The sequence below is a fragment of the Dermacentor andersoni genome, chromosome 11, assembly GCF_023375885.2.
Source record: "Dermacentor andersoni chromosome 11, qqDerAnde1_hic_scaffold, whole genome shotgun sequence".
NCBI lineage: Eukaryota > Metazoa > Arthropoda > Arachnida > Ixodida > Ixodidae > Dermacentor > Dermacentor andersoni.
In genome coordinates this window covers 125,809,663-125,825,628 of record NC_092824.1, presented here as the reverse complement: position 1 = coordinate 125,825,628, position 15,966 = coordinate 125,809,663, and the positions used below count along the sequence as shown (strand labels likewise).

Genomic DNA, 15,966 nt, shown 5'->3' with positions numbered 1-15,966 from the left:
AGGCGCGAGTGTCGGGCCGCGGAGCAGCCCCGCAGAATGATTTAATCCGAAGCAAATCCGCACGAAACGCATTTGCGGCATATTTTCGTTGCGTTCGGCAACTACACGGCTAAAACGCAAGCGCCAAGGCAAGGCATTCACCAACGAGCAACGTAATAGGCGCACGGAGGGGATCGTAGAAGTATATAATGCTGCAGCTGATGGCGACGTCAAGCGTTGCGAAGGGTAGGGATAGGGCTTTACGGCTCATGAAGACATCGGACGGCGTGAAGAGGACCGTTGCATCAGTGATGACATCGCAGGATACGAGGGTGAAGGAGCCAGGCGGAATATCTGTGTCCTCGCGCACGGCAAGTTTAGAAGGGTGATCATGATCTTCGTGCCATGGTACGTCACACAGAGGGTAAAATTCAACTTGGGCGTGTGCGCAGTCGATTACGGCTTTATGACGGGATAAGAAGTCCCATCCGAGGATGACGTCATGCGAGCAGGCGGGAAGAACAATACACTCGACGATATAAACAATGCCGTGAATAAGCACACGAACAGTCGCGATCTTTTTGAGGGTGAACACGGGAGCGCGTGGCTATCCGTACTGCCAGCGCAGTTTAGCGGCAGCGCTGAGAAGGAGCGCGCATGCGCAGTGCCTCTGGCGTCCGAGAATTGTTAAGCCTGGACTGAATGTAACATTTCGCACGGCTTACGGGCCAAAGATTGGCATATTGTCACGTGGTAGTGACGTATAAAGAACACAGTAGCAATACTGTGAAAGACGAAACTAACTTTTATTGGGCGGACATGTGCCCACAAGAACAGGCTACATTTAAAGAACGGCGAACACAGTCGGCGATCGTCAAAATCTGATCAGCGGGTCAAGCGCGTCGGTTTTTATACATCAGTCGTCGAATGTTGCAGAGTAATCGCTGGCACCCGCGTGCCTTCCACAAAGTTCCACATTATTCGCGTCTCACACACATGCAATCAGATTACACAAGGTTCGGTCACAGACAGCGGATGGAACCATCGATTACATTTCAGAAACTTCGGATACATGCAGGCGCGTCCTGCGCTGTGCGATAACATTTGTTAGGCGGTGAAACGTGTCGCCCGATAAAGACAAACAAGTACACGTGTCAATATATAATCGCTACCTAAAACTGTTTTCAGCTCCTGAGTGCCGTCCGCAATAATAATAATTTAAAAAAAACGTGCCAATTACTCCGCGTTCTGTTACGCGAGGAAGACGGAACATGAATGGTATGTTGGACTGCAGTTGTTTCTTCTCTCAGAGTACTTCCCGTAAATCTGAGTACAGGGCGCCGGATGGGGCCGATATGTTTCATTTGTTTGAAGCGGCAAGCAGGACGTTTACATGTTTCTTTTTTTTTTTCCGTCTACGCTTCGCAAGACGTACTGATGAAAAACTATATGCGCAAAAATACACACGACGGAGAACAAGAACAAGAAAAATATTTGTTCTCGAAAGGGAACCGTACAATAACATAGTAGAATGAAAGCCGACAACACGGCCACAATGCATGCGCAGTCACCGAGTAGCATTAAAAATCAGTAAAATGAAAGAAGAGAAAGAACGGCATCTATTCCTGAGGCATAAATACATGTCCTATCCAATCATAAACACCATTTGGGTGGTCTGATCGCAAACAGCAACGCGCGAAGCAGTACGAACGACCCCGCCGAGCAGAATCGCCAGCAGTTTCCAACGGCGCGACCTTGATGCGGCCCAGTCCAGTTCGATCGCCGCGCCGCCATAGTATTTTTCGTCGTCGAGCGCCTCACCGCAAAGCATGCGCCGATCCAGCCGCTCGTCCCACTCAACCGTATTCCAGCTCTGGCTGCCTCACCACAACACGAAACGATGCCTGCCCAGACGCGAGCCAAGCGGACGCAAGCCGAGTCGCTCAAAGCGCCACTGCACGCGAGGCGCGGCAAACGCAAGGCGCGCGTACGTGTAGCCCACGATACGCGCGGTGATCGACAAAGAACGCCAAAAATGTGCAGGTCGCGTTGGCGATGGATACACGCCGACAGTATACCCAAAAGAAGAGATTAAATTTCTGAGAAGTGAGCGCCGCTGGTCCGACCCTGGCGACGCCTCTCATTCCGGCCGCCTTCATTCTCGGCCGCTGCCCTCTCCCAAAAATTCAATCAAGCCCCCACTGCTGACGCAGCGCGTTGGAGTTTGTAGTTGGCCACGTGGACAGCGTTCCTTCGCCGCCTGGTAGCTCGTTACGTCGGCGAATCGTGACGGAACGCGGCGAGGGCCACAAACGGCCTTCCTGATGCTTGCCGAATGATCGCCGCCTATTCACTCGTTCGTTTTGAAACAGGGTTCGCCGAGCTGAAACAGGCGTTTTGAAACACTACGCCACATTTACCAAGGACGTTGAATACATACGTCGACGGTATGTGTCGTGATCAGATGGGGCGAATGTAAGTGTATACAGGACTCCCCGCCAATTCTTGAAGAGCGAAAAATAACGTGCGCGAGAGCAAGGCATTGATAATGCAAAGAAGGGGTAAGGCGTGCAGATACGGACACAAGTGGACAACACGAACGCCGACTCTGAACCGAAGGAAGCACTGAGGCGAAAAAAGAAGACACAAAACTCATCTGCGCATGCCCTGGAAAGGTAGCACGACGTGTCAATCGGGTACACGTGCCGGTCTACGTGATAGGCAATTGTTAAGACATTTGATCTTTTCCTTATTTAAGATAATCGAAGGCTGACTCACGCACGCACTTCCGCCATTATTGACATGCCATGCCTCGACCATAAGACGCCTACCTTAATTCCTGTGCCTGTACAATATTGCGTATTGCTCTAATTTAGGCGTGCAGTTACAATCTTGGCAGTCTTGGCAATGTAAGGAAATATTAGAGGGGGATCCACCGGTTAACGACCTTTGATGTTCCATTAGCCTCTTATTGATACACCGCCCCGTTTGCCCTACGTAGATATAGTCACAGCTAAAGGGAACTTGGCACTGCCCCGGTGTGTCCGATTTGAATGCTGCGCGGCAGTTGATCTTATCGGGCACAGTAAAACCACCCTTAATTCCAGTTGAGTATTCGCTCTTCCGCAAGTTTTATTACGCCACAGCTGTTGATGCCTATTTGGTTTTCGAACTTGACTGTATGAACGATACCAGTAGAACAGCGAAAGAATTATGCAGATTTGACGTACTGTGGAAAGCAACATTAAGCGAAGCCTTAGTGATGAGGATGCCCAAAAGCGCCGGCTTCTTGATGATGGTGATGGTGATGCTGACACGCTCATTCGTTAAAACTTTCTGGTGCACTAAAATTTGTAAACAGCAGAATCTCGTCAAACAGAACACCCTGAGGGACCGGATAAATGTGTTCCGGTTAATAGGAGTTCCTATACTAATAAAGATGTACAGGGGTAAAACGCTATGTCAAACAGACAATCTCTTAACACAGATATGTCAAGCCCAAATGAGTTAATGTAGCACCTAGCTGGTCCCGTGGTGTGGGTGCAGTCGATGGCGACGGACTGACTATAGACTTCGCTATAGTTTTCGTTTCGAGCGGGCGCCGGTGACGTATAAAAGCCTGTTGAATTCGGTGGCCGAATAACTAGCGGTCGTGCAGGGGCGTCCAAAATGTCGAACGGCGCGCTGTAAGGCGTCCGAAATTTCGGTGGTCTTTATTTTGGTCGTCTATGGGGCAAGTGGCGATGCAATTACGAATCAGTGAAAGTTTTGCCTGCTTCAGTCTTTACTATGACTTCTCAAGCAGAAGACACGTGATGCGAAAAATGGATGCGGTTCCACTCAACGTGAAAGCTGTCGGAAATGCGGAGCACTTATTCGCCAGTGTTTCCCTTGTGTTATTGTTGTGAGTACCATGTGTTTACCTTGGGTTTATTTCTGTTTTACTTTTGCTTTTCAGTTTTATTCGGATAATTTTTCTGTGCTTAGCTTTTCTTTTTCCGTGTTTATCTTGTGTTTATTTTTTTCTTATGTTTACTAGTTTCGCTATCAGCCTGGGTGCTGTGGCACCCTCTGTTGACTAGTTTCGGTATCAACCTGTGTGCGGGAAAGCCAAGAGGCTGTGGCGCCCTCTCTTGACTAGTTTCGGTATCAGCCTGGGTGCTGTGGCGACTTCTCTGGGCTAGTTTCGGTATCAGCCTGGGTGCTGTGGCGCCCTCTGTTGACTAGTTTCGGTATCAACCTGGGTGCGTGACGCCCTCTCTTGAATAGTTTCGGTATCAACCTGGGTGCGTGACGCCCAAGAAGCTGTGGCACCCTCTCTTGGCTAGTTTCGGTATCAGCCTGAGTGCTGTAGCGCCCAAGAGGCTGTGGCACCTTGACTATTTTCGGTATCCGCCTGGGTGCTGTGGCGCCTTGACTAGTTTCGGTATAAACCTGGTTGCGTGACGCCCAAGAGGCTGTGGCGCCCTCTCTTGACTAGTTTCAGTATCAGCCTGGGTGATGTGGCGCCCTCTCTAGACTAGTTTCGGTATCAACCCGAGTGCGTGACGCAACGACATTGGACGGACGAGATCCCGGGCCCCTAGCCTCCGCACTTAAAGAAAAAAGAATCAGTGGCGATATAGTGGTAAATGCGAGAGAAATGCGTTAGAATTACGTCGCATCTCTTTGAGGTTCCGGATCCACGATTAAAGCTGCGTTCACCACATTGCAAAGTGTTGTTCAGGAGCTCACTCGATACGCGTCCTGCCTCTTCGAGGAAGGAAGTCGGTGGTCCTCAGATATATATATATATATGTATGCCGTGACAGGAGGTTGCGGACGGAGACAAACATGGTCGCCCGAACACGCACAGAAAAGCGCGCACACTAGAAGTTTTCACAAGAGTTTCTCTTCTCGCTTACGTACGCTCATAAGCAGCCACGTCGTCTCGCTATGCACGTGCAGCACACTCGGTGAGTGCTGTTCCCGCCGTTTGGCTCCTCGGTCCATTGTTGTTGTTGCCGCACGCTATTTGTTGTTCGCGGTGCCATGCTGAACCGAGGCAATGAGAGAAGAAAAGAGACGTTACGCAGTCCCAGGATGCTCTACCGGGTGTGGCAACCATGAAATATGCTAGAATGCGTTTGTTACCATGGCAACAGCGCCACCACAGCACACCGGAGTAACCGTAATACATGAACATGGAATATGTATTCAACCACGGAGCGCAAACATTCGCTACTTGGACGATTCGAGCTCTTCCTGTTGGCAGCGAGTCGTAATGTCAGGGGAGAGAGAGAGAGAGAGAAATGGAGACCACGCAATATTTGAGTTGAGGGCATGCGTTTCTTTTTTCTTGTATTTTGAGAATTCCCGGCTGAATGGCTTCGGACTGCGTACCCCTGCGCTGCCACTCTCGTTGAATGTATCTCCCTAAGCGTCAATCTACGCAAGCCTCGGCCAGAGTTGCCCAAGACTAACGCTCGAGTACGGGACGGCGCGAGATTCAGGGCCTCGTGCGTGGTCGTGCCTCGCCATATCACGAGCAATCGCCAAGCTCGACACATGGAGGCCAGGGCTGGTCGGCACCGTGTTGGCAACCGTCCTCCTTTCGCAGCGACAGGGCGAAGCGTTTCGATGAAGTTCCCGCCGTCGAGAGGATCCCAGCATGGAGCTTTAATTACTGCCCGGAAAGACGATGACACCAGGAGCAAAACGTTGCCCTGGAAGCAGTAATTACTAATTAGTATTCACAGCTGCGTAATGAGATTGCCCGTCTCGGAATGCGGCAGACAAGGAATGAAACCGTTGTGTGCGGTTAAGCAGCAGGGAACACAGACGACTCGGTTTCCTCATTAGGTACAGCAGAACTCTCCGCATGCGATACAGGGCAGGCGAGTTCAGGAACTGCTTGCCAGGCGAGTTCTCGGAGCGAGGCGACACGCAAGAGTCTCGTTGTCCTCAGCGATGTCACCTCAACACTTGCCGCCGTGGACAGTGGAGACAACCTGGGTGGAGGCGCAACAGACGACGCCGTCGGCAGGTGCCATTTCGCGGAGGGCGCTCGAATAAGCCGGAACTTTTCTGGTCGTGCAGGATAGCGGTGCCTACGAACACAGCGGCTCTGAAGCTCAGTCATTTCGTCGAGTGTCGCCCTCATTATCGCGTCACTCACAAAACTAAGCTATAAGCCAACAGTAAATGCACTGACTATATGCAGTTATCTATTGATAGTCAAGCAATAATCAGATGGACGCCTTTTGGGCAAATAAAGGGCAGCGCTTTATGATAGGACACGTGCAGACGAAACACAGGAGCGATGAATACCGACTTAAATATCTTTTCCTATAAGTTTTCGCCACGAAGAAATATTGCATAGCTTTCATCACCACACAATATAACTGGTACTCCGTACTGGTACTATTGGTACTGGTACTATTGGTACTGGTACTATTGTTAACATTCTACGCGTTGGTGTTTTATGCACCTGCGCAGGCTATGCGAGGCCTCGATGAAATTAGCTTTAAAATTCACTTGGCAACTCCTTGCGAGCTTGAAGATACAGCGCTCTTCCTTGCAGGCCAGACACGTTAGTTACTTATTACAGCGACACGTGAATGTACCACATCGCCCTCACCATGCTATAGGCAAACACTTGCAGCCTCTCTCGCAAACAAAGCAAAACAGAGGCGATGAAACGCGATACAGTGATGCACAAGCGCCTCATTTTTTAGCACTCCACGACACCATGGGACCAAAAGGTACAAAAGGCTCGTTTACAGCCCGCTTGGGCGACCAACGAATCGGGAGCGCGGAGTCACGGGTGCGCGCGATGATGCAACCGGTACTGCCTATACCACCAGACGCCAGCACGGTGCCTCAACGGCGCCGTGTCTGTCTGCAGCCGATCGACTCTGTTCGGGCTTCACCCTTTTGCTGGCAGGGGCGCTGCAGTGCCGGGCGGGGGGGGGGGCGTCATTTCTGCTACACCTGCCAGTCACTCGAAAAATGTAATGCCTTGTTTATAAATAAAACGTGTAATTTGCAAAGCCATTTAATCTATACAATAGTGTAAATGTAGATGATTTGTAGCTTTATAACGATAAGGAACAATTGAAAAAAAAAGTTGATCAGAGATAATTCCTCCAGGGATACGAGGGCTCCTTAGAGAATGCTTACCTGCTGTGGTTGCTCAGTGGCTATGGTGTTGGGTTGCTGAGCACGAGGTCGCGGGATCGAATCCCGACCACGGCGGCCGCATTTCGATGGGAGCTAATAGCGAAAACACCTTTGTACGTAGATTTAGGTGCACGTTGAAGAACCACGGGTAGTCGAAATTTCCGGAGTCCTCCACTACGGCGTGCCTCATAATCAGAAAGTTATAACATAAAACCCCATAATTTTTTTTTCTTTAGAATGCTTATAGTAGGGATCGGCCAATTGAAATTTGTGGGTGGGCCAACTCGAAATTTGGGAATAACTATGCTTACGCATACTTAGGCAACTGCAGTGGCGTTTCTGTATACTATTAAACATTGTTTTCGTCACGCACAATTGTTATCACATTATTCTAGCGATCGCGTGCATCATTCAGACATTAATATATATAACGCAGGGAAAGCCAAGCCATTCTGCAACACAGCCAGACAAGCCACAAGAGGACAACTGCCTATAGATATACCACCCGCAGACGAATGGTCTCACGGAGCGCCTGAACAAGACCCTCGCCGACATGCTAGCAATGTATGTCGACGTCGACCACAAGACCTGGGATGCCGTCCTCGCGTACGTAACGTTCGCTTACAACACGGTGGTGCAAGAAACAACACAGATCACGGCGTTCGAGCTGCTTTACGGCAGGAATCCGACGACTACTCTAGACGCCATGCTGCCGCACGTCTGCGATGAAGTGAATCTTGACGTCGCCACCTATTTCCAGCGCGCCGAAGCGCGACAGCTCACCCGCCTGCGGATCAAGCAAGAACCAGCAGAGGACCGACAGCCGACACTACAACCTTCGACGACGCTACGTCGAGTACCAGCCCGGCGACTGTGTTTGGGTTTGGACCCCGATATGCCGACGAGGACTCAGCGATAAGGTTTTAAGCCCCTATTTGGGACCCTACAAGAACATCCGACGCATTTTTCGCACTTGACTATGAGGTCGTACCAGACGGCATTTCGCTATCACAGCGACGCCGCTGAAGACCTGAAGTGGTGCATGTGCGACTTAGGCCGCTCTACCAGCGCTAACGAACTTCGGCACTTTGATAGATGAACTTCGGACTTTCTTTCTTGTTTTGACTGTGTTAACTTGGATTTTTTTCGTTGTTTTGTAAATTTTGTTTAATGAGTGCTTTTCTGTTTCGCTCTCCTGTTATGTTTGTAGCATCGGGACGATGCTTTTTTGAGAGGGGGGCACTGACACGTGGACTTGTTTATCTTCTACGGGTGAGCGCTTTTCACCGTCTAAAGCAGGAGACACACGGTACAATTCGGCGTCCGATCCGACGTGCAGCGCTGTATGCTCCGACATGCTAAAGTCCCTCAATAATTTTGAGGTACGGAAAGGCTTTGATCCAGCCGATTACGCCAGCGATAGGCTGATCGGTGACATGTGACATTGCTCCACCCCTTTGCCGCCATGAAAGTCCCTGTGCGCCGGGCGAAGAGCGCGCGTTTCGCCTATTGTGCTATGCACATTGCTGCGATAATTTCCTTCCGGGAGGGCCGAAATGCCTTGTTGCTGTGCTGTTGGGTGCCGAAACCGGACGGACGATGGCAAGGAGTTATTTTGCATCCCGCGCGGCTACCAGAACGTAACCAGAAGAAAAGTATGGTTGCACAGAATTGGACGGAAGGACTTTGAACCGTAGGTAACTGCACGGCTATGCAAGGCAAGTAACACAGAACGATACAAAGGTGCGGTAAGAAGTATACACGTGCGTGTGTCGAGCTGTGATAGTATTTCACTCGCGCGCATGAATATTGATGGCCGAAGTTTGTCGAGATTCCTTATTTTAGTTCGTTATGAGCCCGCTGAATAGCTCAGTATGACCTAGGATGCGAAGGACCGAAATGCCTTGTTGCTGTGCGGGTGGGTGCCGAAACCGGACGGACGATGGCAAGAAGTTATTTTGTAACCCGCGCGGCAAACAAAACCTAACCAGAAGATAAATGTGGTCCCATAGAATTGGTCGGAAAGACTGCACCGTCGGTAAATGCACGACTATGCGAGGAAAGTAACGTAGAGCGATACGAAGGTGCGAGAGAAAGTATACACGCGAGTGTGCAGAGCTGCTATGGTATTTCATTCGCGCGCATGAATGCTGACGGCCGAAGTTTGTGCAGACTATCGATTTTAGTGCATTATGAGCCCATTGACTTAGCGAGTGCAGTATGACCTAGCATGCACGTAAACAGCGGGACAGGAGCGTATTAACTCGTTGACAAATATCCGCATCGCGTTACCTGCGATAAAGAATTACAAATTTCAGCAGCGAATTCTACTTTTACACTTTCCTGTGTTTGTGCGCGCGTTGTTAACTGCACTTTACAATATGTCCAAAAAGTCAGTTCCAACTGTGCATATCCTAATCCTATTCTGTGCACTGCATATGTGAATAAATATATTCGTAAGTGCCTGCATTCCTCTGCTTTCAAGAACGAATACTACATATCCACTGCTACTGGCCAACAAATATTAAAGTATAATACAATATATCAAAGTACGTTACATACAGATGCGAGCTTGTTCCTTCCAAGTTTCCCTTACGCTTGAAGATGTTTCAGTAATCGGCGATGCCATTTTACTGATTACAAAAAATACAACTGCAAATTGACATAAGAAAAACGCCAGAAGCGATGCATGGATTGCCAGCAAAACACAGTGCAGTAATAGCTAGGCCGATTCGCGTGCGTATCGTATAAGGGCCCTCTAATTCATACGGGGCTTTATCGGTACACGGCGGCGAAAAGGCATAAACACAACAATGCGCGTCATGATTATGGTTTACGTGGCGAGGTCGCACGGTTCACGACAACAGTCAACCGCATTCACACACGCGCACACACTACGCTCGATGTTGGTGTGCCGCGGGATTAGATCGCGCTGGCAGCCCGAACACGATCGAGGAGACTCGCTGACACGATCCATACCGCCGCTTCAGAGTGCCACGACAGTTACACTGGCCCGTAGCACTGAACCACAAAACACAACAGTCGTCGTGTAATCGCTGCAAGAGAGACACACTAAGCGGCTGTTGGCGCATTCGTTTCCACACACACACACACACACACACACACACACACACACACACACACACACACGATATTTAGTTGCCGTGAGGTTCGCACGTTTCAGCGACGTTATGTCGAAAGTTTTTCGGTCCAAGCGACTATCAGCCTTCTTATTTACACGAATTCTTCGTTCAAAGTAACCGCTATGTGTACGCAGCACACTTACAAGCAAAATGATTCACAGAGCAAACGGAATTAAGCGCAAGCATTGAGCAAGGCTCGCGCGGACAGACATAGAATACAGAACCTCCGTGTTGTTCACGCCGTGTTGTTCGCCCGTCAAGGGCTTCGACTCTTTCATGAAATACAAGTAAATCAACACTTCCCGCTCTTCTTAACTATATGCAGATAATTTATGCTGTGAACATGTAATTTAATACGAGCGCAAACGAACGAAATGTAAACATGCGGAATAGAGGCGATGAAGCACTCATTCCGCTCTACCCGCCGGGGTTGCTTAGTGGCTATGGTGCTAGGCTGCTGAGCACGAGGCCGCGGGATCGAATCCCGGCCACGGCGGCCGCATTTCGATGGGGGCGAAATGCGAAAACACCCGTGTACTTAGATTTAGGTGCACGTTAAAGACCCCGAGGTGGTCGAAATTTCCGAAGTCCTCCACTACGGCGTGCCTCATAATCAGGAAGTGGTTTTGGCACGTAAAACCTCATAATTTAATTTCATTCCGCTCTCTTGAGAGCGTGTTTCCTTCAGCGCTCATTTGAAATTAAAGGACTAGTTTTAGCAGTTCAGGCCCTTCCGTTTTTTACCACAGTCAGGCCCCAGTAGGTTTTATTTCCGCGCATGTGCATATATTTTTTCACCTCATGAATATCGCGGCGCCGCGGTTTAGCGTGGGCGCCGTCTGCTACAGGAACTTGTGGCACGCGCGGCAGATGTCGCTACCTTAAAAATTATAGAGGGACCTTACGGCATGCGGCATGCGACGATTCGGGCAACACGGTGCGTGCATCCGAACGGGCGAGCGGCACGTAAGCTCTGCCCAGATCCAGCGCCCCAGCTTGTACGCTCAGAAGACTTCATATCCACGTCGAGAAACCCAATACAAACAACTTTGCATAACATTGCTTCGCTTTACGTGAACACTGTCAATAACATTATGTCCCTGCGAATGACACAATACTTCACAACGGCGCTTTGTCTACTGACGGCACCGCTGACAGCATAGGGCCGGTAGGCCTAGCTCGGGGGACGCAGCAACCGACGGCACTTGCGGTACAGCCCGAGCTCGTCGAAGAGCGCTTATTTTTTGCCAAAACGATTAACACTGTACACTAAGGATGCGCCTAATTAAATACGATAGGTTTACTCGACGCAGTCGTTGCGAAGGGCAAACGTGGAAGTGAAGCTAGCAGCCTCGCTCAGACGGTCCGGTGTATGCAGTCTGCCTGCGAAATGCCCTCGCATCGCGGCTCCCGAACTCGCCAGCAGCTTAGTGCTAGTGTACTAGGCGCTGCTTTGCAAAACAGGCCCACGTTCGAGATAATTTTACTGAACTGGCAACTGTTTCGCGTTGGAAACGAATTGTAACCGTCAAGAGAAAAAGAAAAAAAGAAAAAAAGAACGGGAGAAACCGGCCCACCGGCGCCGCCTTTGTGGAGGGAACGTCAGAGAACGTCACATGCCAGCCGCGCTGTCATTGGCCGAGACCAAACGGCAGTGCGGTTGTCGGACGATGAAAACCTGCCCGGTTTGTCGCACGCCGAGCGTCTGATGCGGCGCTTCGGCACGGCAGAACACCTTCTCGTTCGCTCTCGATTGCGGCTGCCGCTCTGGCGCGTGGGACGCCGGATCGGAATTGTGTAGAACTTTTTCATTTCATTTTTATTTCCTTAAAGACCCCCCGTAGGGGGTTTTACATAAGGGGTGGGGTTAACATGAGAAAGTAAAACATTTTTGTTCATGATGACAGGTGGGATGTAACTTTTTGTAGGAAGGTTGATGGACAGGTGATGGCTGCAATTTCATGGGGAAGGTCGTTCCAGTCGCTTGCTCTTCGGAGGAAAAATGACTTGGAAAATGTAGTCGTACGGGCACGTTGCCGTGAAACTTTCAGCGGATGACCAATTCGGCGAGATGTGCGTGATGGCGGTGCGCAGATGTATGGCTGCTGTTTGAGCTGGGAATAATAAAATTGGTGATTTAGGCCCAGGCTAGAAATACGGCGACGGAGGGAAAGACTGCATAATTGGGACTGTAGCTTGAGAGATTAAACACTAATATGGGATGAGTATGAGCGGTGAATGAAACGGGCGGCTCTGTTTTGCACAGCTTCTAATGAGTCAATGAGGTAAGCTTGCTGTGGATTCCAGATGGCGGATGCACCCTCAAGTTTTGGCCTGATTAATGATTTATAAGCAAGTAGCTTCAAATTTTGAGGGGCGTCGTGAAGATGAAGTTTAAGAAAGCCTAGTTTTTTATTCGCAGATGATATTAGCTTTGTTACGTGCTCGCGCCATGATAAGTCATTGCTGATAGCGATGCCGAGGTAAGTATAGGACGGGACAAGTTCGACAGGAGAATCGGAAATCTTACAAGTAAATAAATGCGGGTTGTGACGACGATGAAAAGACATGAGCTTGCACTTATTGGGATTAAGTGTCATCAACCAGTGATTGCACCATGATTGAATGCGGTTAAGATTGTCAAGAAGGGATTCTTGATCAGCGGTATTAGTAATTGGGGCATAAATAACGCAATCGTCGGCGAACAGGCGGACATGACATGATACATTTTGTGGTAGATCATTAATATAAATTAAGAATAGGAGGGGGCCAAGGACAGTTGTCTGAGGAACGCCCGATGTTACCGGTAGACGGTTAGAGGAGTAGTTGTTAATAGTAACGGACTGTGAACGATGTGTGAGGAATTCTTTTAACTTTGCAATAATTTCTCGATGCAAGTTTATTCTGGAAAGTTTTAAGAGTAGACGTTGATGAGGTACTTTATCGAATGCTTTGGCAAAGTCTAAAAAGATGGCGTCAGTTTGTAAGTTAGCATCAAGGTTGGAATGAAGATCGTGAAGAAAGATGGCAAGCTGTGTCTCACATGATAAGTCTTTGCTGAACCCATGTTGGGATGAAGTGAAAAAATTTATAGAGTCTAGATGTTGCATTATCTGGGAGTAGATGACGTGTTCCATTAGTTTACAAGGGATGCTAGTCAGGGAAATGGGGCGATAGTTGAGTGGAGAGTCTCTGTTACCTGATTTGAAAACAGGAACGACCTTCCCCATCTTCCAGTTTTCTGGGATGATACCTGTGGCGAGTGACTGAGAAAACAACAAGCATAAAAACTTGGATGAAATGTCCTTAGTGTTTTTGAGAAACTGTGTTAATTTCGTCGGTTCCGGCTGACGATGAAATTTTCAATTTGTCGATTGCGCACGAAATGCCATTTGGATGAAAATTTATGGCTGGCCTTGCTAGTTCAGTAATGGAAGGTAGTGAAAGGAATGTATCTTCAGGTTCTTTCGTGAATACTGATGAAAAGGCCGTATTAAATATATCGGCACACTGAGCATCACTAACAGAGTCGCCGTTATCATTAGTAAGGGTGATGTCGTGCGATTGCTGGGGATTTATCACGTTCCAAAATTTTCTCGGGTTAGTTCTTATCATTTTGGGTAAGTCGTTGTGAAGAAAGAAACGCTTCGCGCTTTTCACTGTTGTCAAATACGCATCTTCAGCGCTGTAGTATTTTTCCCATGCAGAATAGCTGGGTCTAAGTTTAGCTGCAAGGTACAGCCGCTGCTTCTTATTTTTTAGTCTTTTGAGCGTTTTGTTGAACCAAGGATTTTGGGAATCAAGAGTTGATGGTGCATTTTGGAATATATCTGCTCGTTAGATCACTAATTCTGCGTTTGAAGATTGACCAGTTTTCGTCGACTGTATGCTGATGGAAGTGAAGTTCAAAAGTGGATAAGAGGGAGTTTAATTCATTATTTATTGCTCCGTAGTCGGCCTTATCGTAAAGCTTTATTGTTTCTTTTTTCTGGAACTTTCTGGAAGACACGCGGGCACCACCGATTACTTTGGAAGCTTCGATGACTGATATATAAAAGCCGACGCACTTGTCCGGCAGATTTTCGACGATCGCCGACTGTGTTCGCCGCTATCGTTGTGCTTCGAGTGCGGCCTGTCTTTTAGGGCACAGATTTATCCATAAAAAACGTTTCGCCATATATATATATATATATATATATATATATATATATATATATATATATATATATATATATGTGTGTGTGTGTGTGTGTGTGTGTGTGTGTGTGTGCGCGCGCGCGCGTGTGTGTGTGTGTGATCTGTTGCGTAGCAGTATTGTACGCAAACGTGACGTACGGTAGAACCTCGTCCCACGTCTTATGCTGCACGTCTATGTACACCGACAGCATGTCGGTCATCGTTCTCCTAAGCCTTTCGGTCAAGCCATTTGCTTGCAGATGATATGCAGTCGTCTTTCGGTGCGTGTTGTAACTCAGTTGAAAAACTTCTTCAAGCAGCCTTGCCGTAAACGCCGCCCCTCTATCTGTGATGACACAGGTTGGGGCGCCATGACGCAGTACGATGTTCTGCACGAAAAACTGTGCCACCTCAGAAGCTGTGCCTTCAGGAAGAGCTTCTGTTTCAGCATAGCGGGTTAATTAATGCCTGCGTCACCTCCGCCGCGGGTCGGCCCGGCATTCCACTATCTTCGATATCAGCCCACGTATGAGGATTTCTTAATGCATGCTTCACCTCCGCCGCGATCCAGCTGCGGAAGAAGACGACGATGCTGGAGTCAATCCTGATGATGATACTTTTAACATACGGACACGATCCTTTCTTGCAGGTGTATCCAAAACCCTTTTTAGTGTTCCTTTTTATCCGTCGTCCTTCCTTGCTTTCGGCAGTCATAGAATTGTGCCCTGTCAACACGCTCTTTGTCCATCCTGTCGAGGGTAATATTACAAAACACATCTGGAACAATTCCAAGCGCATCCAGAACAGCTTTTCGTGCAGAATTACAGTCACTGTAATAGGGTAGAGCATTGTTAGTTGCTGTCTTCAATGTGTAAGCACTGACAAATTTTGTCTTGGAGCAGCGGCACCAGATGAGTTGGTTGAGCAACTCATTGGTCTTCTGTGTTTGCCCATGAAGACATTTGCTCAGACGACCGATAATGTTCTCTTTCTGCTCCATTTTCTGGATGATCGTGCCATCTTCTGGGGAAGTAATACGTCTGAAACTCGAAACAGAGGCGACCACGACCGTCATGGTGGAAACAATAACAAAGACGAAACAACAGCACCGTGCACTAGCGACACATCTGCTATAAAAGGAAATATTTTCAACAATATACGATCATGACATAATAGTTTTGCAGAAACCCGCAAGGTGGGGAGATGTAATTAATGAAGAGAAAAAGAGACATCCGCACAATCGTAGCAGTTACTGCAAAGGAAACCCATACGGGTTCCTCGAAAGAAAAGCCTTGCAGTCGTCCACAAGTATGCGTGGCACACAAACGGCTGAATTGCCGAGGAAGTTAGTGTGACCAAAGCATATGAATCTGTCCAGCTCACTTATGCCTGTATCGCACGGATAGTGCTGTATACACCTGCAACACCAGTGCGCGTGGTCGTAGAGGCTGCGCAGACACAGGGCACGTTCCAGACCTATAGCTTCAACTAGCGGTATCTGTTATTT

At 48.6% G+C, this 15,966-nt stretch overlaps 1 protein-coding gene across 2 annotated transcripts in view; it reads right to left on the bottom strand.

The window, feature by feature from the left end:
* Positions 1 to 15,966, bottom strand: part of LOC126539585 (latrophilin Cirl-like) — a 398,662-nt gene that overhangs the window by 181,099 nt on the left and 201,597 nt on the right. The gene's annotated exons all lie outside the window — the stretch shown is intronic.